The sequence below is a fragment of the Poeciliopsis prolifica genome, unplaced genomic scaffold (genome assembly GCF_027474105.1).
Source record: "Poeciliopsis prolifica strain line A6 unplaced genomic scaffold, Auburn_PproV2 SCAFFOLD015, whole genome shotgun sequence".
NCBI classification, from domain to species: Eukaryota; Metazoa; Chordata; class Actinopteri; order Cyprinodontiformes; family Poeciliidae; genus Poeciliopsis; species Poeciliopsis prolifica.
The window spans coordinates 264,147-287,985 of NW_026562390.1; the positions used below are offsets into that span (position 1 = coordinate 264,147).

General features: G+C 38.8%; 2 pseudogenes; both read right to left on the bottom strand.

Moving 5' to 3' along the window:
- LOC129366331 (NLR family CARD domain-containing protein 3-like) overlaps positions 1–23,551 on the bottom strand; it is a 40,158-nt pseudogene extending 16,607 nt beyond the window's left edge.
- Positions 162–19,014, bottom strand: LOC129366649 (NLR family CARD domain-containing protein 3-like; annotated as a pseudogene).
- Positions 23,552–23,839: the final 288 nt, after the last annotated feature.

Sequence of the window (23,839 nt, forward strand, 5' to 3'; positions counted from 1 at the left end):
ACTTTATGCTTCAAAGCATTGACCTCTGACCTTCATGGGATGGGAATGTTTTACTTTAATTAGGACTTTCTGAAAGGCAGAGTTGATGAAAAAAAATCATTTTAATGCAAATATTTAAATTTGAACAGGAAAAGAACAGAATGAGCAGCAAATGAACCAAATGCAGAAGAAAAATGTTTTTATTTAAAACACATGAAGAAAAACTGCAGCAAATTTACAAAAGGAAGATTTAATATTCAAATCTGACATGTTGAGAAAAATAGGAGCTGATAGAAAAAGAAAATGATCAGATTGAGAAAAACTGATCAATATTTCAATAAAATCTGATGGATGAAAGGAAAAAATAAGAGAAACAACATCTTGATATTCAATGTGAAGCTTTGACTGGAAACAGACAGAAAATCCTGGAATAATCCTGGAATAATCCCAGCTTCCATTTTAAAGAATTGGAAGAAGAAAAAGTTTCCAAGGACTCAAATCAGAATCGTTTCACCAAGAAATAGATTGTAGAGACTGAACTATCTGTTCAACAGAGAGAGAGTTTCTCTGACAGGAGGAAAAACTTTAGACTCTTTAGACTCAAATCAGCTCAGAAACACTGAAGAACCAGAACTGAACCAGACTGTAAATCCAGGAATCAGAGGTTCAGTGAATGTGGTGTTGAAGGTGTGGAGGAGGATCAGTGAGTCAGAGGAGACTCTGTAGAAGGACAGAATGCCAGCAGGACAGTCCACATACACTGCTACTCTGTTAGAGACAGAGGAGGAGGAGAGACGAGTTTCTATGTAATTGTGCCAAACAGAGAAACCATAACGATCAGAGCAGCTCAGACTCCAGGAATGATCATTCCATCCAAACACACAGTCATCACTGTCTCTTTTCCTCCTGATTCTTCTGTAACTCACTGATATATCAACTGTTCCTCTCCACTCGACCTCCCAGTAACAGCGACCAGTCAGACCAGTTCTACACAGCAGCTGAGGCCAGTTATCAAATCTGTCTGGATGATCAGGATATGACTGAAGCTCCATCACACATGTCACCTTCCTGTTGTCTTCAGACAGTTTGAGGTCTCTGCTCACTGTGTTTGTGTCGATGGTGAGTTGACAGGAATCTGATGGAGAGAACAAACACAATCCAGCTGCAGTTATTGATCATTTATTGACACTTTGACTCCTGAATGAGTGATGTGACAGTTTGAAGATGGTTGAATGTGAGCTGCTTTGTTGTCATGAATCAGATGAAAAACACACTTACATTTCCTCAGACCTGGAGTCAAGAATCGGCCTCCAGCAGGCTCCACCCTGAAAGGAGGAGGGGGGTCAGACCATCAGTCTCTTTCAGCAGCAAACATGGACATTACATGTCTCTCAGACACACATTGTCCTCCACTGAGACAGGAACAGTCCAACATCTGGATTGCAAACTGCAGAGGATGTAGGAAGGACAGTTGGTGCTGCTGCAGCACAACTCATTTCTCCAAACACAGGAAAAGCTCCAACAGAGAGGAGAAAGGAAATCCCTCAGTAACAACCTGAAGAAACTCACTGAAGCCTAAAAGGACATCAGGAAACTAAGGAAACATTTCTGGAAGCTCCACCTGATTTAATAATCAGCATTAAAATACAATCAATCTAAACTCTGATCAACACCTGGATACCTGATCCATCCACACTCCCACACACAGATGAAGGAATGAAACACTAAACAGCCCTGCTGCTGAAAACCTGCTGTGGCCTCACTGTAATATCCAGAAATACAAACATTAAAAAGGAGAAGCTGCATCACATTCAACAAAGATTCAACAAGAATCAAAGATTTGATCTCTGAGCTCAGACTCACAAACCAGGGAGAGGCTTCCATCATCACACACCTCTGACAAACACCTCCAACCTTTCAGCACTTCCTCTACCAACCAGCACCACCAGGTGGCGCTGCACACATTTACAATGAGCCCAAGAAGAAGAAGCAGCATCCTGAATCCAGCAGCTGCAGTAATGGCTTGTGAAAGTGTCCAAGGAGCATCTGGAACCAGAACCAGCAGATTAATATTTTTACTGCAGTGAAAGTAATTAAGCACTGGCTTTTATAAATACTTAGAGTATTAAAAGTAAAAGTACTTGCTGAATGTATTACGTCATGGCTAATACAATATCATTAAATGTACCAATCATATTTAATTTTAATACATCAGTAATGAGCCATTTAATGATCAATGCTGCAGATAAATCATGTTTTATTGTGTTTTCTCTCTTTGACAGTTTAGATTAAATTTGTGATTCTATGAATTTCAGGATGACCTGCGTCTCTTTATCATCCTTAACTACAATCATTTTCAATAAATTACAATATTTATGAAAAGTATTTCAGTAACTCGGCTCACAAGTTAAACACATCATACAGATTAATTCCCCACAAACTGTTTTAAAGCTTTTATTTGTTAATGATGATGATTTGTTGTTTACAGCTCATGAAAACATTTCTGATCAGATTACAGATCAATAAAAACACTTAATGCAGAAATGTGGGTCAAATGAAAAATATGTTTAATTTCTGCTGAAGTTGTTTTAAAACCTGACAAACGAGCCTCATGGGAACCATATTCTAATTTATTGAATATGACTGTAAATATGAGATTATTGACATTAATCCAGTAACAAGATGTGGAGGAGTTTAACGTTACTGGGACATTCATGGCAGGAGACGCTGCGCTCCATGCAGATCAACTTGTGCTGTGATAAATAACTGAGGTGGAATTGGTGACTGTGGAACCATAAAACTAAACTGGATCTGGTTCAGACTGAAATTGTGAGCTTTTAAGTCTCCAATCCATCCAAAGCTATTACAATCAGATTTATGATGTTCCCAACAGTCCTGCAGCTCAGCCTTAGTTGGATGATGGTAATTATGTCCCTGTAGATTTACCCAATACACATTCATCAGCTTCAGTCTTCTTCATCTTAAAGGAAGCTCACCAGTTTCAACTTGCAAAGCAGCTAAAGGAGATTATCAAGTTTTCTCCACTGACTGTCAGCAGCTGCTATATATGCTACACCTCCATAATCTAAGGAAGATCTCATGAGAGCCTGATAAACTCCCAACAGCCACTTCTTGAAGCTCCACATTCCTGTCCAGAAAGACAACAAATTATTCACTTTTTACATTTATTTTGATCTAATTCTATTTACTGTCTCCAGGTTAATTTTTCATCAAAGATGACACCTAAAAATCTCATTTTATTCACTTGATCAAGCTTCTGATTATAGAGTTTTAAATTAACCCTCTTCTATTAAAACATCACTTGAGTCTTTACAACTGACATCCTAAATCCCCATTTATTTGCCCAACTTTCCACTTTCAAAATGGCCTCCTGCATCTTTTTCTGTAAATAATTGAGATTATGCAACCAGAGAGCCCCATCATCAGCAAATAAAGATTTCCCTATACTTCTATCTATCTCATCAAAAATATCATTTATCATAATATTAAACAGAATTGGACTACACACACGACCTTGTGTGGTAGTTTGTGTATCTAGAGGAAAAAGCAACTCTAACTTCCATTTCTCTACCAAACAGAAAATCTAAAACTGTTATAAACCTTCCCCTAAAACCAAGTTTTTCTGGTTTAATCAATAATCCGTCTTTCCATAACATATCATATGCCTTTTCTATATCAAAGAACACAGCTATCACCATTTCTTTATTTGTTTGAGCTTTCCTTACTTCTGACTCCAGGCACAGTATCACATCCATCATATTTCCTCCTGCACAAAAACCACTTTGATATGGACAGAATACATTTTTACTTTCAAGAAAATATGATAGCCTTTCTGTTACTATCCTCTCCATTATTTTCTCAGATTGAGATGTAAGAGCTAAAGGTCTATAGTTTGAAGGGTCTGTAGGATTTTTACCTGGTTTCAACACAGGAATTATAACTGACTGTTTCCATACAGCAGGAATTATTTCTGTCTCCCAAATCAGATTAAAACATTTTAAAATAACAGTAAGCGACATATCATTTAAATGTTTAAGCATTATATAACAAAGTCCATCTTTTCCTGGTGTTGACTGTTTAGCATTAAAGAGCTTTTTTCAGCTCATACATAGTAAAAGGCAAATCTAGCTCTTGATTTGAGAATATTTTCTTATTAGTGACTCCTGGATTTTCAGCTAAACTCTTCTCTTTATAATTCTTTATATCTTCAGACAGATTTTCTGAACTATGTACTTTAATTAACATTTCTGCTAAAAACTAACTTTTCTATATTACTAACAGCTATTTTCCCATTGAATTCTAGTTCAGGTAAAGAAACGTTTTTCTTAACACCATTAATTTTCTCAATAACTCTCCATACCTCAGCTAACTTAGTTTCTCCTCCAATAGAATTACAATATTGCCTCCAACAAGCTTTCTTAGCACCTCTTATTGTCTTTCTAACTATAGCCTGTTTTCTTATATTGAATTAAAGCTTCAACAGTATGCCATCTCTTTACCAATTTAAAAGCTTTATTTCTTCCCTTTATAGCAATACTACATTGCTCATTCCACCATGGAGTAGATTTTTTATTTCTTCTTCCCCTGTTTTAGAAATGGCAGTTTCAGCTGCATTAATAATAACAGACACAATATTTGAATTACATAATTCCACATCAAAAAACAAGTTTCATCTAATTTTTCAAACTGTTTTTTAACAAAATATTAAAATAAATCCCAATCAGCCTCACTTAATCTCCATCTAGGGATCATTACTTCCTGTTCTTTAATTACTTAACTAACCGTCATTATAATTGCAAAATGATCCCAAAGGAGAATCACTCAGCACCTCCCAACATGTAATTCCTGCTATTCCCTTTGCACCAATGTTAGATCGAACACACTTTCTAAATTCCTATTACAATCATATCTAGTAGAACATCCATCATTGACACAAACCAGTGAATATGATTCAAGAAACTCTTCAATAACTAACTCATTTGAATCTGTATTTAGACCCCCCATAAACTATTATATGAATTAAAATCACCACACCATACAGTCGTTCCTTTATTCTAATCATTTACTTCATTAAATCTTGAATGGTCAACTTCTTGCTAGAATTATACAAATTAATCACTGAAATCTGATAGTTATTAAAATCTGGAAAGAAATGATCAATTCATATTTCTGTCCTATTGATTCCACTTTATAACTTATACCATCTTGCACAAAAGTTGCCCCCACCTGGTCTTTCCTTTCTATCATGTCTAATTGTTGAATATCCAGGGATTACAAACTCTAATTGCGGCTTAAGCCAAGTTTCTTGAATGCAGATCAAATGAGGTTTAATTATCAAATCAGAAATGTATTTCTTGAACTCTAGACCATTACTAATGAGACTTCTTGCATTCCAATGGTATATAACTAACATGAAGAAGAAGAGCCACCACTGCATGATGACAATAGAGAAGATTGTGTCTCATTCAGTTTTTCCTTATTTGACTCCCAGCTAGCATTCTTAAAATTAAGATACTTTTGTGCTGCCTTCACAATGATTTTCTGTTTTCCTTTGTGTTTTAGCAGTGCAATTTATAACCTCCACCATGAATAAAACAAAATCCTCTTTCTTCATGAGTAGTGTCATCTTTAATCTGATTGCATTCCAGACAATTAGAACTTCCTTCTTCTACCATCACTTTCTTTGGATACATCATTGGTTAGACAGGCACTTTTTTAGCCGCTTCTGCATAAGTGATCCCATTAGTAATTTTAATTTTCTGTACTTCTGCAGCTCTTATACTAGAGCTCTTGTACAGGAGAAGCTCTAGTAGACAGGGGATGTCCTGAAACCTGAGGACAGGGGACGTCCTCAGGTTTCAGGACATCCCCTGAAACCTGAACTATGTTCACCTCCACAATTACAACATTTTAAAGGAGCTCCCTCCTCACATTTCCCATACTCATGATCCCCAGCACATCTCACACACTTCTGTTTCCCCTTGCATGCCACTGCAACATGTCCAAATGTTTGACATTTAAAACACTGTAGAGGTGGAGGAATAAATAGTCCAACATCATAACTCATATATCCCACAAATACTTTGTCTGGAAGAGTTTTCTCTTCAAACTTTATCATGACAGAAAAGCTATCACTCCTTTCTCCATCCTGGTTCCTTTTCAACCATCTGACTTCAACTACTTTCCCTCCTGACATATTAGATTTAATGTCATCAACTGGCACATCAGGAGAAATACCTGAAATTACGTCATGTACACATTTCCTGTTATCCAACATTCTCCCCCTTACATTCTCACCTAAGACTTTTTTAATATTCAGTGCCCTTTCTTTTTGTTTAACATCATTACAAATGATCAATAAAGATCCATCTCTCATCACTTTAACATATTTCACTTTTCCAACCAGTGAGTTAATTTCTTTAGTAATTTTTATTAGATTCCACATACCAAAGGACACACCCTCTTTAACAGTTTTCTAGACTATTTTAACGTCTGTCATCACATCTGTTTCTCCTTCTGCCTCAGAAAGAGACGATTCTGTTTGTTGTCTCGATTTTTTGCGTTTGTTTTTAGCTTTTGAATATTCCATGTTCCTTCATTTTACCCGCCATCACAACCCTCCTCCATTTCTGCGAGATCACTCCCTGACACGGGAGTGACCCTAACCCTAACTGTACTGTACAAAAGACAATTAATCACCTGTTTCAGCCCTCTGGTTTTATTCATTGTTACGGTGTTTTTGGATATAGTGTTTATTTCGACCACTAGGTGGATCCACGTGCTTGCTTATTGTATACTGTTTTAGATCTGAGCGTTAAGCAGTGTGGCTCTCAAAGCAGGCTTCGTCATTTTTCTTTCTCCCGCGTCCGTCCCTTGGATGTAAGTAATCCTGGAGTTTGTTAGTTCGAATGTAAATGCGGGACGTCTGTGTTGTGCCATACCACGTTTAATATTATATTCGCTTGCTGCGGTGTGCTTATATCGTTGAGAGCTACGGTTAGCTGTTAGCTCACGCTATTAAGACCGCTAATTAGGTGCAGGTGTTGTGCTGATTGCTATTGCAGCACATGCCTTATTTCTTGTGTGTTTACATATAACGCTATAACCTGTACGGTTAAATATTATTTACATTTATAGATATTCCACAGTTGCTGGTTAATCGTAATGTTTACACATAACCAGGTTTATTCATTGTGGACATTTGAATTATTGTACATGTAATTCTTACAATCTGTATTTGTTTCTTTCTCATTGTAGGAAACCACACACACACACACACACACACACACACATACACAACCCACATATATTTACACTGCTGCTTGCACTCGCACCCTTTCTACCTGTGTGCTCAGCCACATGTGATGTACAGAGCAATTCAAGAGCTCATTAAAGTCAAGTGGAACCAAAGTCTGGAGTTGGACATTTATTGTTACATCACACATCAACTCGCCTTGACATATACTTGGTCTATCCTGACCGATACCCTGGAGTGATTGCTGATCTATAACTACCCGAATCAGCTTCCACCTTCACAACACTAACCCTAACCTTAGCCATTCACATCCAACCTTACTTTTCAGCATGTCAGTGTTCTTCTTAGGCGCCTAACGAGCCATCAAATTATCCAGGCGCTTTAAATCAGGGAGAGAACTAAACCATGCAGGATGCCGGCCCTTGAGGACCAACATTGGTATAAGAATAACAGAGTTTGGGTTTAACAAAAAAATCGTGCAATGTTTTTCCAGCAAAATTCCCAGCATGCATTTGATCCGGTTGAGACCCACTGCAGTTGACATATTTCCTCCCGACCCTCTGCTGAGATTGTTGCCTTCATTTCTTTCTCCCATTTCCTCTTTATGTATTCTGTATTCTCCTGTTAAGATAGCTGTATAACGTTATATAGTTTGGAGATAATTCTGCTGTCTGACCCAGACTTAATTAGTGATAGAAATACACCTATGAGACTTGAATCACTTTCTCTCAATCGCTCTTTAAAATTTATTTTAAAATAGTGTCTCACCTGCAGGTACCTAAAGAAATCATCTTTTCCCAACCCATGAACCTTCTGTAAGGTTTCAAAACTCTGCAATATCCCTTTGTGGGGAAATGAATAGTATGTAGTTAATCCTTTTGAGGTCCATAGTTTGAATCTGTTATCATTTCTGTTTGGTGCAAAATCTGATTTATAGGCACACCATCTCATAATTTTAGATACGTCTCCGATTCTGCAGATTTGAACCAATTCCTGCCAGGACTTAAGAAAGCGACCTGTTATGGAGTCTTGTGGGATCTGCTGTTCTTCCTGTAATTTATAATCACTAAGTAGGGCTGTTATTGGGATTCCTTTTATCGTGGTGCCTTCTATGTCCTTCCATGCTGTGCTGTATGATGGTGAGCACAGACAGACTAAAGGTCTCAGTTGGGCTGCATGGTAATATTTCTGTAGGCAGGAAAGGCCCATTCCTCCCTTTTCTTTTTTTAACTGCAGAGTTCTAAACTTAATTCTGGCCTTTTTACCCTGCCATAAATACCTCGCTATTAATCTATCCCATCCTAAAAATTGTGTAGGTGGGATTCTGACAGGTAAACATTGAAATAAATACAGCAACTGTGGGAGGAAATTCATCCTGATGGATTCTATCCGGGAGCTTAAACTTAAAAAGGGAATAACATTTCATCTGTGTAAATCAGATTTTATTTTCAAATTTAGTGGCCCATAATTTATATCATATAGTTTTGAGAAGTCCCTCGGCAGAGAGACTCCCAAATACTTGATAGACTCAGCCCCCCAATTCCAGTTGTACTTTGTTTTAATAGAAGACGGTGGATCATAATTAAATGTTGATACTTGGGTTTTATTTATGTTAATTTTGTAGCCATAAATCAAACTAAACTCTTCAAGTAACTTCATCAGTTTGGGGAGAGTCAGTGTGGGCTGTGTTATACTTATCAATAAATCATCTGCGAACAAGGATAGTTTCTGCTCCGTCATTGTAACCCCCTTTATATCCAGCCTTTGCCTGATCAGCTGACTCATGAGATCAATAAACAAGGCAAAGAGGAGCAGCTCCCTGTCTCGCACATAAAACTGAACACAATTTGTCCATAAAACTGTTAACCTGATCTATTAACCTGACCCTGTTGAGTACCCACCAGGGGGTCGAAGGAAAAAGTCCCCCTCCTCGGTCCAGAGGGACAGGCCCTTACCTGCAACAGTCACATGTTGGAAAAACAGAAAAGGCGACAAAAATGTCCCAACTCCAAAGGAAAAAAGGTCCCGGTCGAACCGAGTTACTTTATAGTTTGTTTCCATCACTAGTTACAGATTTGGTTGAAGATATTTCACATTTCCTCCTGCCATCTTCGGTCTGGGGAAGATCCGCTGGTCCCAGAGGGGCCTCCGGTTCTCCTGAAGGTTCGCAGCTTCTCCCTGGAGTTGGATCCCCGACCGGCTTTAGATGCTCCCTTCATCGTTCGTCGGTCCATTCTCGTCCAGGACAATCTCTGCATCTGCTCCAGGAGCGACTCCGGAGGTTTGATGGTTGACGCGGTGAATCCTGGTCTCAGCAGGTCCTCTGATTCCTCCTCCACCGTATCGTAGGTTTTGGATCCGTCCTCGTATCTAACGCGTAGCCTCAGGGGAAGAGGGTCTGGAAGTGGATGTTATTTTCCTTCAATACTTTGGTTATCCAGGTTGATGTGATTTTCTTGTAAAGCCCTTCCTCTGCCAGGCTTTGCGGAGAATCATCTCTTTAGTTCTAAAGCTTAAGAACTTGATAATAATGGAGCATGGCGGCGCGTCGGCTGGCGGTGCGTCGGCTGGCGGCGCATCGGCTGGAGGCTGCGGCCCCACTGACCGATGAGCTCTTTCAATATGGAGTTCAGGGGAAACCTCGTTCCGCTCAAGACCTTGACGGAGTAGGTTTTTGACAAATGGGATCATTGTAGATTCCTTCTCGGATCCCTCAGGAACCCATACATTCTTCTGTTCTCCCGTCTGGATCGACTCTCCAAATCCGTCAGCTTGTCCTCCAGCTTAGCGTGTAGCTTTAGCATAGCTGTTATGACCTCCTCCGTGTTTAGGATCCTTTCTTCTGCTTTCTCAATTCGTCCCTCCACCTCCTCCATTCTGGTATTCACCTTCACAATTTCTTCTTTTATCATCTCCAGTTGTTCTTTATTTTCTTGACGAAACCCTTTTAGTTCTCGCAAGATCAGTTCAGTGTCGGCCATTTTTTAGGCGCTGCAACTCGTGGCTTGTTAGCTTCAACACGTTAGCTGCTATTTCCTGCTGCGTCTCTTTAGTCGGCGTTTATTTCTCAAAATAGTGGTACGATCTTATCACCTCTTAATTATTATATTGGCATATTTACCCAGATTTCATGGGGGAAATTTCTCTAATTACTACGGTTACACCAGGAGCGCTCTTGCTATGTGACCATTGCGGTGGTCGTCCAATCCGGAAGCTGTTTTCTTCACTTTTTATGTATTTTATATTATATTAAAGCCTGAAAGATAAAGAATCTAAAGTTCTTTATTTTTCTCTCCCAGAACTTTAAACATCCATCTGACCAACATGGAGTTACTTTTCTTCTCTTTGCTTCTTGGGGCTGATTGGTCTGGAGCTCCATTAAATATTGTTTTAAAGTCTTTCTGCCATCAGTAGATCATCATGGAAATCTAACTGAACTTTTGTTACTAATTTAGTCAGAGACCCTATTAAACTATTAAACCATCCCACTCTTTAATTTTCCTTGTGAGCTGTTCTTAGTCTGGAGAATATTCCAGAAAACTGGGTGATGATCTCTGCCTCCAGATGAGGCGTCTAAATATTTAATGATCAAATTAAACATTCAGCTTCAAACTAAATGTTTCCCAGCAGACTGACTAAAGACATTTCTCCCTCTTCCTCCTCTATCAGACCTTCTCTGCTCCTGCAGCAGGTTCCTCCATACCTGAGAGCTTCCAGTCTCCAGTGTGGATCCTTCAGTCCAGCCGACAGCAGCTTCACTCCTGAGTCTCCTGGATGATTGTAGCTCAGGTCCAACTCTTTCAGATGGGAGGGGTTGGAGGTCAGAGCTGAGGCCAGAGAAGCACAGCCTTCCTCTGAGACCAAACAGCCTGATAAGCTGCAGACACACAATTCATCACATGATGAGAAAATGAGAACATTGAGGTAGAAACCAAAGTCTGAACTGATGGATGGATGATGGATGGATGGATGGATGGATGGATCTGTAATTATGTTTCTTTTTGCACCTAAGATGCAGCAATTTGTCAAGAGCCCAGAGTTACCTGAGAGTTTCCAGGTTGCAGTTTGGACTCTTCAGTCCAGCAGAGAGAAGCTTCACTCCTGAATCCTGCAGGTTGTTGTTACTCAGGTCCAGTTCTCTGAGACTGGAGGACTGGGAGCTGAGAACTGAGGACAGAGCTTCACAGCTTCTCTCTGAGAGGTTACAGTCACTCAGTCTGTGGAGACAGGGAGGAAAATCTGCTATTAAACAATTCATAAAAATTAATATTTTTTCCAGTCAGCAATGTTCCTCTTTACTGATTTTTAATGGACTGTTTTACATATAATCATGTTTCCTTTTGTTGTGAACTGGTTCAGTCTATATTTGGGTCTCCAGCCATGAAGGACTGAACTAATGGCAACAAGGAGGCTGGCAAGAGAAATATTAAATTCCTCTATGAACTAAATGAATCCATGTCAGTTTTAACAGAAAGAGTCCAATGAAGCCTGAGAATCAAGGCTGGGCTGAAGATCAGCATCAGGCTCAGTTTGAGGATCAGCATCAGAGCTGGTTTGAGGGAAAACAGCAGCTTGAATCAAAGCAGAGCAAATCTACAGTTTCATCTTTACATGTTAACTGTTGGATACAGAGATGGAAAACTGAGCAGCAACTGACAAAAACTACTTTGAATAAGAATCAAATTGTTCTATAAAAGGATTGTATAAAGAACTCTTTTTGTATGTGAGAACAAATTATGACAAAACTAATGTAGGAAAAAGTTGAATCAAATTCTCTCCTAAAACAATCCAAAAACAATCACTAGCCAAACATTAAATATGGGGAAATTTAATCCAGTATTTAAATTAAAGAGTTCTGAAAACACCAACCTGACACTAAAGGTCACTAAACACATAGAAAACACACTTTCAGAATCAACACAATTAAAATTGCATTCATAAATATCAACATTGAATGAACCTCCAAATATATTTTTATTCTTTAATTACTAATTATTTATTATTCTTTCTACTGCTGTTCTTAAATTCAAATTAAAAAACAGTTGATCCCAAAAGAAATAAAATCTTCTTGTAACTCATATTAATTCAAATTCTTCAAAGGGTTATTTTACATATTAATGACTGTTTGACGGTCTGAATAACAGTGAATTTTAAGAAGGTTCTGACTTTATATTATTGTTTCTCTGAATATAGATGATTATTTGAACGTGTCGCTCATCCTTTTCCTGTTACTGAAACATTTCTACTTATTCTAGAATCTACAATTGATCTCAGCCATATCTCTTCTATGCCAAAAATATCTGTTAATATAATTTATCTGACCAGGATTGTAAACATTTTACCTGAGAGTTTCCAGGTTGCAGTTTGGACTCTTCAGTCCAGCAGAGAGAAGCTTCACTCCTGAATCCTGCAGGTTGTTGTTACTCAGGTCCAGTTCTCTGAGACTGGAGGACTGGGAGCTGAGAACTGAGGACAGAGCTTCACAGCTTCTCTCTGAGAGGTTACAGCCACTCAGTCTGAGGAGACAGGGAGGAAAATATGTTATTAATCCATCAAATGTTTGTGTTACTTTCCAGTCAACAATATTCTTCTTGGACTGATTGAAGAATAGATCATATTTTTCTAAACTTTATGATATCTTTTTAACTGGTTTATTCTATAGTTGGGACTCAAGACTTGAAAAACTGAACTACAGGCAACAAGGACACTGGCAAGAGAAATATTAAAATCTACAATAAACTGCATTAATTCAGTCACTAACAAGGGTCTGTCTCTTTTCATCACCTGCTAGCAGCAGACTAGGAAGCAATGTACTGATGAATAATCAGTAAATACCAGTAGATGGTTTGGTTTGTGTTGAAATAGAATTTTAAAAGTAGCACAATAGTACACAAGTTAACTTTTACGTTAAGATAATCTTAGATACAAATCCAAACTAAGACAACTGGTGACTCTCTGAACTTACATAAATTTCTAATCAGAAAGCAGTCTTATACTCCCTAAGGAGCATGTCAGACAGGGAGTGTATTGGCTATCAGGGCAATAAATTCTTTACTCAGGGTTGAATAGTTCAGACAAACATTAAAAACTATAGAAGTCTGTTCCAACATATAATCAAACATATTAATATATTTCTTTAAGCATTAAAAAGCATGTTTTTAATTAGTTAGTCTTAGACCCAACTTATAGTTAGGATTAAGCAATAGATTTTGTTCGAGTTTGTTTAAAAACACCAACTGGTTTCTTGTTGAAACATTTTGAGGCAGAGATAACGTTCCAGATCCACGCTAAATCAGGTCGCCTAAGGAGGCTGGTATGAGAAGAGTTGGGTGTTTCAGTGGGTCTCAGAGGTAATAAAATTAACATTAAAACAGCCCACACAAGGAAAAAACACACCCTAATGCATATATTTAAATGAGGGGAATACACATTCTTATAAAATGGTTTGTTTTACAGCAGAAGTTCAAATCTCTTTGTGCTGAGTGAGAGTTTCCCAAAAGATGCATCTTTTGTTTGTGTTTTCGTTTCCCTTTTTACTCAGTTAATTGTTTCTGTTTTGTCATGTCTTGGACTTTTGATGAGCTAGGTGAGATGCTTATTGTAAACATTATTTTTGCATTGATTTTCTCTGGATAAAAGTCTGGATATCTGAAGTCTGACATCGTATGATTGCTCTTTCTCACTGCACATATATTGAAACACAAGAATTCGGGAAAAAGAGGAATGAATTAACGAGCTAAATCAAGTTATTCCTCTTTTTAATTCTTAACATTTGCTAGGTACATTAAGCACCAGGTGAAAGAATCCTAATGTTTTAATGAGCTGCTGTTCGCAAAGTTGTACAGTCCATTAAATTCCAAAGTTTTTCTGCAAAATAAGTGCAGGCATTTTCATCCTTAGACAAATGATATTTATGAATTAGAGGTGAGCTGATTGATCGGCCACTGATCAAATTGGACGATTTCCATGAAAAAGTGTCTGATCGCTGATCACTGTCTCCTGTTGATCACCTGTATCTCACTTCTCAGCCTGCATGTGCAGCTCATCTCTTCCTTCCTTCTCACTGCACAGCAACAAATCCTGTCATGAGGAACTATAACACTCTGATAGTGAATGGGGAAGTTTGTGTGATGAGGGAAATTACCTCGGAGGTGAAGCATGTTAAAATGCATCAATACAATGAATCTAATATGAGATTTAATAAACAAGCATTTGATGGAGTTTTGATACATTGAGGCTCAATGCAGAAACAAAATGACACCCTGAGCGACCAGACAGCAGGTAAAGCAGCTCAACTACCAACAGTCACCTGGATCAGCATCACGGTCAGAAAGCTAAAATAACCTGATAAACAATTCAGTGAAAGACGCTGGTTCTCCTCTCGCTGTTGAACCTTCACTATTCATTACTGGTAGTTATATTTCACAGACATGGCGCTAGTTAATCCCCCACATCGCTCTTCCCAGCATTCGCTCTGAACCAGCAGCTCCCAGAGGAGAAAGGCTGCTGCCATTCATTTTAAGGATGTTGATTAATCCCCCAAAACTGAAGAAACCCCAGGCATTATGATCGATCAATAAAATCCCCAAGGGCTGAACTTGAAAATTGGACATTATGCCGCCAACACTTAACTTTCATCAACAATTCAGAGGCAGAAGTCAGAGCTCCGTGCAACTCAAATAATGTTCTGGCGGGAACAAGGTGAACAAAAAAACAACAAACAAATTATGTTTTACACGAGGCAGGAACATTTTTCTTGAGGAATTTTAATACTTGAATCATTCTTGGAATCGTTTCAGCCCTATATTTTACACCTATTGATGTTCATGGTAATCCTCCAGATTTAAAGAACAGAATGACAGGAAACAAGAAGGCTGGAAGGAGAATTATACAATTCAAGTAAGTGAATAAATTTTAGCATAAAAAGAAGTTCTTTTACTACTTGAATATGTAACATTATGTCCAGATCCTCAAGGAAAGTGGTCTCCCAGACCCATCAGTTTGACACTTTGAAGAGACAATGCACTGACAAATAAACTCAAACATGGATATATATTCACCTCATCAATAGCAGATTTATATCCACATAAACACTGTAACAATCTGTGTCCTTACAGAGCTTTGTTGGAGGCTTTAACCACTGGCAGCAGCCTCAGAAGAACCTCCTCTGCAGCAGAGTATTTCTTCAAGTCAAACACATTCAGATCTTTTCCTGATGACACTAAGATGAAACCCAGAGCTGACCACTGAGCAGGAGACAGTTTATCTGTGGAGAGACTTCCTGAACTCAGAGACTGTTGGATCTCCTCCACTAGAGAACGATCATTCAGTTCATTCAGACAGTGGAACAGATTGATGCTTTTCTCTGCAGACACATTCTCATTGATTTTCTCCTTGATGTACTGAACTGTTTCCTGATTGTTCTGTGAGCTACTTCCTGTCTTTGTCAGCAGACCTTGTAGGAGTCTCTGATTGGTCTGAAGTGAAAGTCCCAGGAGGAAGCGGAGGACAAGTCCAGGTGTCCATTTGGACTCTGTAAGGCCTGGTCAACAGCTCTCTGATGGAGACACTTTAGATCAGATTTATTAAGTAATGCAGATTTCTTAGATCTTTGTTTTTCTTCCATCAGGTTGACACCAGAGTTGATGAAGGTGAGATGAACATGAAGAGCAGCCAGAAACTCCTGAACACTCAGATGGACGAAGCAGAACACCTTGTCCTGGTACAGACCTCTCTCCTCTTTAAAGATCTGTGTGAACACTCCTGAGTACACTGAGGCTGCTCTGATATCGATGCCACACTCTGTCAGGTCTGATTCATAGAAGATCAGGTTTCCTTTCTGCAGCTGATCAAAAGCCAGTTTTCCCAGAGACTCAATCATCTTCATGCTCTCTGGACTCCAGTGTGGATCTGTTTCAGCTCCTCCATCATACTTGACCTTCTTCACTTTGGTCTGAACCACCAGGAAGTGGATGTACATCTCAGTCAGGGTTCTGGGCAGCTCTCCTCCCTCTCTGGTCTCCAACACATCCTCCAGAACTGTAGCAGTGATCCAGCAGAAGACTGGGATGTGGCACATGATGGAGGCTTCGTGATGTCTTCATGTGGGAGATGATCCTGCTGGCCTGCTCCTCATCTCTGAATCTCTTCCTGAAGTACTCCTTCTGAGGGTCATTGAACCCTCTGACCTCTGTCACCATGCCAACACACTGAGGAGGGATCTGATTGGCTGCTGCAGGTCGTGTGGTTATCCAGAGGAGAGCAGAGGGAAGCAGTTTCCCCCTGATGAGGTTTGTCAGCAGAACATCCACTGAGGTGGACTCTGTAGCATCAGTCAGGATCTCCTTGTTGTGGAAGTCCAGTGGAAGTCGACTCTCATCCAAGCCATCAAAGATGAACAGAACCTGGAAGTGTTCAAAGCTGCAGATTTCTTTGGTTTCAGTAAAGAAATGATGAACAAGTTCCACCAAGCTGAACTTTTTCTCTTTCAGCACATTCAGCTCTCTGAAGGTGAATGGAAATATGAACTGGATGTTCTGGTGGGCTTTGTCTTCAGCCCAGTCCAGAGTGAACTTCTGTGTTAGGACTGTTTTCCCAATGCCAGCCACTCCCTTTGTCATCACTGTTCTGATTGGTTGATCTCTTCCAGGTGGGACTTTAAAGATGTCTTCTTGTCTGATTGTTGTTTCTGGTCTGTGTGGTTCCTGGATGCTGTTTCAATCTGTCTGACCTCATGTTCATCATTGACCTCTCCAGTCCCTCCCTCTGTGATGTAGAGCTCTGTGTAGATCTGGTTCAGAAGGGTTGGACTTCCTGCTTTAGCAATTCCCTCAAACACAGACTGGAACTTCTTCTTCAGACCAGATTTAAGTTGATGTTGACAAATTATAGCAAGATGTTCTAGAATAAGACAAAAAGTAAAATCAGTAACTAAACAAAATTATTTTCTGAAGACGAGTTTAATAAATGTGATTTAATCTCTTCAAACATCAGTAATCAGTATGTCTAATTTATCCATCATTTCAAATCTCTTTAGAAATTCTCTTACTGCTCCACAGATGGTCAGCCAGCTTTTCCTGCTTCATCCTCCTCAGGAAGTTCAGTGTGATCTTCATCACTGCCTCTCTGCTGCTCCTCCTCTGCTCTTCATCATCACTTTCCAACACCTCATCATCTCTCTGACTCTCTGAAAGTTCTGGGTAATCTGGGCTCAGACTTTCTGGATCTTCTTCAGCTCATTTTTCACAAAAGTGACAATGTTGTCCTCCAGCAGCTGGAAAAGAATAATAGATGAAGGAAACATCAGAGTGAAATTATGGAGCCAAACACCAGATGGATGTTGGACAGACTGACAGTCCTCTGGTCTACAAAGTGCAGCATGAAGGTGACTTTGAACAGAACTCATGGAAAAATAGTTGTTGTTCATATACAGACCATAAATGTGGAGTCCAGCTGTGTTTGATGCTGCTGGGCAGATGGACGCCTGGGAACCTCTGAGCTCTGCTGGTCCACTCTGTGGAGGAACCAGGAACAATTAGGAAGTCAGGAAATATTCATCCAGCAGTATGTCCAGAGGAAATCACTAGGAGTTTCACATTAAAAGTCCTTAACATAGAAAAACAGAGCATCACATGAACACAATTCAAAGTTAGAAAGGTGAAAATGAGCTACATTGATGAAGACCAGTAACACCAGAATAATCCAGTAGCCATTTTAAAAAGTTGATTTTGAACTTGGACTTTAAACAGCCCAAACTGTCAGCAGATCTGATGCTGGTGGAGACAGTTTCCCAGAGCTTGGGGACAGTGGAAGTGAAGGCTCTGTCCACAGGTCTTCAGGACAGTGTGGGACATCCATCAGGTTCTGATGACTAGATATGAGGTGATGTGGACATGGAGGAGGTCTGAAATATGTGGGTGTGTGTCCATGTGGGATCCTCTCCTGGATGTTATAGTGGGGATTTTAAAATGGATCCTGTAGATCCCTGGAAGCCAGTGAGCTCACATTGTATCTGTCCACACAGAGACAATCAGAAGGTAAAGGTCCATGAAGTGATATCTGGATGTGAGCAGTGAACCAGGTGATCTAAGTAGTTGTAAAGATTTAATGTTCCTGCTGATCCATTAAGAACCAGCAGAACCTCTGATGGTCCACATCAGCTCAGTTTGGTTGAGTTCCAGCAGATCTCACCAACCACATCATGAAGCTTTCCTTCCCTGCTGAACTGCTCTCACAATGCACACAGGAACCAAGTCCTGATGGACCAGAATGGCTTTACCAGGTATTTCCCAGTGAAATGTGATCCACTGTTAGTCTGACATGGAGCCAGGAAGCAACAGAACTTCATCATCAACATCCAGAGATAAAGATATGAAGGTGTTTTCATGAGAACAAAGCAGCTGATTTCTGTAGATAATGGATCAATTCTCTCTGTAAGAAAATACTTTTTGTAGTTCTAGTAGCTCATATTTTACAGAGTAGGCAGACAGAAAAGAGGGCAGACGACAAACGTGGGGCGTGCTAAACCTTGCACCACCACAACACGCCCTAGATTTCATTAATTTACCAACAATCTAGGACTTCATTGTAGCGATTGGTAGCCAGGATGAAACTGGCTGTCGTAAGTAATATTTAAGCGTTGATCTATTGCGGCTTTTTTAAGACGTGCTGAGCAGCTAATGTTATACCTGTTGATTGCATGTAAAGTCAATCCAAAGATCTTCTTTGTTGTCCAAATTTGTTCCAGTCAGATGAACCATTTGTGAACAAATCCATTTATTCCATGATACACGGCAACAGCATTGACAATGAGTGCGCAACACGCTCAAAACCTTGTATGCCCTTCCGGGTTCAACACATTTCAGCTCTTGGTTCTTATACTGGAGGCCATTGTCCCAGCTAGTCACCAAAAACCCAAAATACACATATTTGGCTCTTATAGAGACCAATAAAGTCCATGATACAAAGTTCCTAAGTTGATTATTGGACCATGTAAGCATGGAGACATCAATGTATTGATGTGACAAGTTAAAAGAAAATAACCTGATATTCAGTCTAATGATCCCATTACAGCAGAAAACCACAGAACTTATCATCACATGGCCACAATAACAGATATAAACAGAAGTTACAGCAGTTAGAAACAACTCACCTCTCTGATGGTGGAGATCCAGGAGATTTAAAGTCAATGATATGACCCTTTGACCTGTGGCTCTTAAAGGACACACAGCTGGGTTCTGGTTCTGGTTCTGGTCTCTGATGGATCCTGATAGAAAAACATCCACTATAAACTTTTTGTGAAGATTTAGTTTAAAGATCACTTATATTTTGACTCCTTGTAAAATAAAGAGGTTTGAGACACAACAGAACTTCATCAACTTCATGTTCTAATTGATTCCCATCAGAACTAGTTTAATCCTCCAACATGTTCCTGATCATTGATCCTCCTAAATAATGTCCGTCTTGTTTAAAGAGCAGAAATATCTGTTCCTGAGATTTTGGGTGATGCTTGAAATAGGAATCACAAAATCCATGTAAACATTTTTCTTTCAACATTAATCATTCATCAGATTTAGACAACAATATTAATATCAACCTAGACATTAAATTCAATTCTGCCTTTTTGTTTGTGTGTTAAGAATAATATTTGATAAAATAATGTGACTGTTTCATTTGGAAAATTAAGTTGATGCAAAACAGAATAAATGCAGTTAAATGTGTGGTTCAAAGGTGTCAGCATAATAGTTTATGTCCTGATTGAGGATTTTTCTTGTTCTTTATATTTTATATTTAGAGGTTAAAGCAGAAAAGTGAGTTTATTCTGGTTGGATATTTTGTTTTCTGTTACTTATCAGCAGTAATGATTTAGTTCTGTTGGCCTCTAGAGAGGATTATCACTACATGAATGATTGTTTATTTGATATCAGGGAAACATCTGGAAATCAGATGGGATTTCTAGACCTATGTTAACTAGATGGACCTGGGAAAGCTGTGGATAGAGACTGTGGATCTAGACGGACCTGATTAATACTCCAAAGATCTTTCATTAATTTACCAACAATCTAGTCGGACTTCATTGTAGCGATTGGTAGCCAGTATGAAACTGGCTGTCGTAAGTAATATTTAAGCGTTGATCCATTGGGGCTTTTTTAAGACGTGCTGAGCAGCTAATGTTATACCTGTTGATTGCATGTAAAGTCAATCCAAAGATCTTCTTAGTTGTCCAAATTTGTTCCAGTCAGATGAACCATTTGTGAACAAATCCATTTATTCCATGATACACGGCAACAGCATTGACAATGATTGCGCAACAGTGCTCAAACCTTGTATGCCCTTCCGGGTTCAACACATTTCAGCTCTTGGTTCTTATACTGGAGGCCATTGTCCCAGCTAGTCACCAAAAACCCAAAATACACATATTTGGCTCTTATAGAGACCAATAAAGTCCATGATACAAAGTTCCTAAGTTGATTATTGGACCATGTAAGCATGGAGACATCAATGTATTGATGTGACAAGTTAAAAGAAAATAACCTGATATTCAGTCTAATGTTCCCATTACAACAGAAAACCACAGAACTTATCATCACATGGCCACAATAACAGATATAAACAGAAGTTACAGCAGTTAGAAAAACTCACCTCTCTGATGGTGGAGATCCAGGAGATTTAAAGTCAATGATATGACCCTTTGACCTGTGGCTCTTAAAGGACACACAGCTGGGTTCTGGTTCTGGTTCTGGTCTCTGATGGATCCTAATAGAAAAATCCATTATAAACTTTTTGTGAGATTTAGTTTAAAGATCACTTATATTTTGACTCCTTGTAAAATAAAGAGGTTTGAGACACAACAGAACTTTATCAACTTCATTTTCTAATTGATTCCCATTAGAACTAGTTTAATCCTCCAACATGTTCCTGATCATTGATCCTCCTAAATAATGTCCGTCTTGTTTAAAGAGCAGAAATATCTGTTCCTGAGATTTTGGGTGATGCTTGAAATAGGAATCACAAAATCCATGTAAACATTTTTCTTTCAACATTAATCATTCATCAGATTTAGACAACAATATTAATATCAACCTAGACATTAAATTCAATTCTGCCTTTTTTGTTTGTGTGTTAAGAATAATATTTGATAAAATAAATGTGACTGTTTCATTTGGAAAAATTAAGTTGATGCAAAACAGAATAAATGCAGTTAAATGTGAGGTTCAAAGGTCATGTCAATATAATAGTTTATGTCCTGGTTGGGGATTTTCTTTGTTCTTTATATTTATATTTAGAGGTTAAAGCAGAAAAGTGAGTTTATTCTGGTTGGATATTTGTTTTCTGTTACTTATCAGCAGTAATGATTTAGTTCCGTTGGCCTCTAGAGAGGATTATCACTACATGAATGATTGTTTATTTGATATCAGGGAAACATCTGGAAATCAGATGGGATTTCTAGACCTATGTTAACTAGATGGACCTGGAAAAGCTATGGATAGAGACTGTGGATCTAAATGGACCTGATTAACACTCCAAATATCTTTTATTAATTTACCAACAATCAAGTTGGACTTCATTGTAGCGATTGGTAGCCAGTATAAAACTGGCTGTCGTAAGTAATATTTAAGCGTTGATCCATTGAGGCTTTTTTAAGACGTGCTGAGCAGCTAATGTTATACCTGTTGATTGCATGTAAAGTCAATCCAAAGATCTTCTTAGTTGTCCAAATTTGTTCCAGTCAGATGAACCATTTGTGAACAAATCCATTTATTCCATGATACACGGCAACAGCATTGACAATGATTGCGCAACAGTGCTCAAAACCTTGTATGCCCTTCCAGGTTCAACACATTTCAGCTCTTGGTTCTTATACTGGAGGCCATTGTCCCAGCTAGTCACCAAAAACCCAAAATACACATATTTGGCTCTTATAGAGACCAATAAAGTCCATGATACAAAGTTCCTAAGTTGATTATTGGACCATGTAAACATGGAGACATCAATGTATTGATGTGACAAGTTAAAAGAAAATAACCTGAAATTCAGTCTAATGTTTTCATTACAACAGAAAACCACAGAACTTATCATCACATGGCCACAATAACAGATATAAACAGAAGTTACAGCAGTTAGAAACAGCTCACCTCTCTGATGGTGGAGATCCAGGAGATTTAAAGTCATGATATGACCCTTTGACCTGTGGCTCTTAAAGGACACACAGCTGGGTTCTGGTTCTGGTTCTGGTCTCTGATGGATCCTAATAGAAAAACATCCATTATAAACTTTTTGTGAAGATTTAGTTTAAAGATCACTTATATTTTGACTCCTTGTAAAATAAAGAGGTTTGAGACACAACAGAACTTTATCAACTTCATGTTCTAAATGATTCCCATCAGAACCGGTCCAATCTCCAACATGTTCCTGATCATTGATCCTCCTAAATAATGTCCGTCTTGTTTAAAGAGCAGAAATATCTGTTCCTGAGATTTTGGGTGATGCTTGAAATAGGAATCACAAAATCCATGTAAACATTTTTCTTTCAACGTTAATCATTCATCAGATTTAGACAACAATATTAATATCAACCTAGACATTAAATTCACTTTTGCCTTTTTGTTTGTGTGTTAAGAATAATATTTGATGAAATAAATGTGACTGTTTCATTTGGAAAAATTAAGTTGATGCAAAACAGAATAAAATGCAGTTAAATGTGTGGTTCAAAGGTCATGTCAGCATAATAGTTTATGTCCTGATTGAGGATTTTCTTTGTTCTTTATATTTTATATTTTAGAGGTTAAAGCAGAAAAGTGAGTTTATTCTGGTTGGATATTTTGTTTCCTGTTATTCATCAGCAGTAATGATTTAGTTCTGGCCTCTAGAGAGGATTATCACTACATGAATGATTGTTTATTTGATATCAGGGAAACATCTGGAAATCAGATGGGATTTCTAGACCTATGTTAACTAGATGGAAAGTCAATGATATGACCCTTTGACCTGTCGCTCTTAAAGGACACACAGCTGGGTTCTGGTTCTGGTTCTGGTTTGAATCTCTGATGGATCCTGATAGAAACATGATGATTAAAACTTAATCAGCAAGAGGAGCAGCAGCAGCTTCATCACCACGTCTGTTCTGGCCTGATATAGTGAACGCTGTGTGAAAAGGGCTGTGGGACAGTTAGAGATGGTGACCTCACCTCTGACCTTTGCTCTGGCTCTCATCTTCCCCACACAGAGTGGTTTTAGAGGGAGGGACTCCCTCCTCTCTGTCCTCACACTGATCCATGCTGCTGAATCCACATCAGCTCACACTTTCTAGCTTCACCTGCAGAGGAAACACACATCATTCATCTGCACATCAACTCTGATCATCCTTTACATCATTAGTGCTGGAAAAAAGATCAGCTGCTCCTCCTCTGATTGGCTCTTCTTCTCTGCTTCATATCAGTGTCAGGTGAATGCAGTCAGACTGCAGAGAGGCAGAGGAAGCTGCCATCAGCTGCTGCACTTCTACTATCAGTCCACTAGATGGAGACATGGAGCAACATTTATATTCACTGATTCAACCTGAACAGGAAGATTTTTAGTTAATTA